A 1,426-nucleotide genomic window follows, 5' to 3' on the forward strand; every position below is an offset into this window, starting at 1 on the left:
CTTCGGTTTTTAGTAGTCCTTTTTGTAAGAACGCTTTTGATCTTAGGTCCATATTGATTATGAATATATTGGAAAAATTTGGTGTTACCAGTGCTGTTGAATTTATATCCGATCCAAGACTCGTATTTATTGAATAATTCATAAATTCGCCTTCCATAACTTAATTGGAGAAGAAGTTTCGATTGGAGAAGGCAAATGATTTAAAAAACTCACAATTTAGTTGCGACGTTTCGTTTGCATGGGTTCGCCAAATTCATCAGGCTAATTTATTAAAAAAGGACACCAAATTAATATCACTTAAGTATACAGATGGATAATATAATATTACACAGCACATTTAAAAAAGTTTTACCATTAGTAATCGCTAGTTAAAACATTGTTCATGATTAACACGTCTGAAAGAAAGAAATAAAAGTACAAAGCACATTTTGATATGATTGAACTGACGACGATGTTAAGTTAACTGACGAGACAAATCCTTGCGTCGATTTTTATACAATGACATAACCGTACACACATACATACATTCTTTTTTAATAAATTAGCCTAATGAGATTGGCGAGCCTATGCCAACGAAACATTACAACTAAATTGAGAGTTGTTTGACTCATTTGCCTTCTCCAATCGAAACTTCTTCTTCAATTAAGTTATGGAAGGCGATTTTATGAATTATTCAACAAAATTTTATAAATCTCACTTTCTTCCAAAGTTACGTTTTCACAATTTGTACAAGTATGGTTTTTATTATAAATCGTTTACTATTCCGACTTAATTCAGAATTAAAATTTACAGGGTTTTTATATGTATTGATTTTATCACAAATTATTAATAAGAAAATTGAATATTGTGCGAGTTATAAATCTAAAATATCATATTTTAAAAATGTTACTCAATTCCAAATTTATATTCACAGTTCTACAAATATTTTTTTGTAATAAATTTGAAAAGTTTATAATAGTTAACGGAATGTGCCATAAATAATATATTATATTAATAGCATAGAATTTATTGAGTATACGAGAGTGCAGGTAACAACGTTTCAAGGTTCCATTTGTTTTTTTTTTGACAGGTGATTTATTTGATTTAAAATTTATTTTATAAATATTAAACAGTGTTCAGATCCCAATTTTTTATTTTCGTTGCAATTAAGAAGATTGGTTTCTCAATTTGATCAGCGTTGTGAGTGAATATTTTATATGACGTCAAGCGCACGTAAATTTTCACTTCTGTCATGTGGTCCCACTGTCACATGCATTTTTTGTTTTAACTATTTTGTTTGAAAAACAAAAACACACATTTTCCAACTTTCGTTAACAGACAGTGTAGAACTTGGCAAAATTAATCATCGGAGTAAGGTGTGCATGAAAATAAATTGCTTAGTTATTTAATATCATAATGATCGACAAACCTCCTTCAAAAGCAGATA

Source organism: Belonocnema kinseyi, chromosome 10 (assembly GCF_010883055.1).
Source record: "Belonocnema kinseyi isolate 2016_QV_RU_SX_M_011 chromosome 10, B_treatae_v1, whole genome shotgun sequence".
NCBI lineage: Eukaryota > Metazoa > Arthropoda > Insecta > Hymenoptera > Cynipidae > Belonocnema > Belonocnema kinseyi.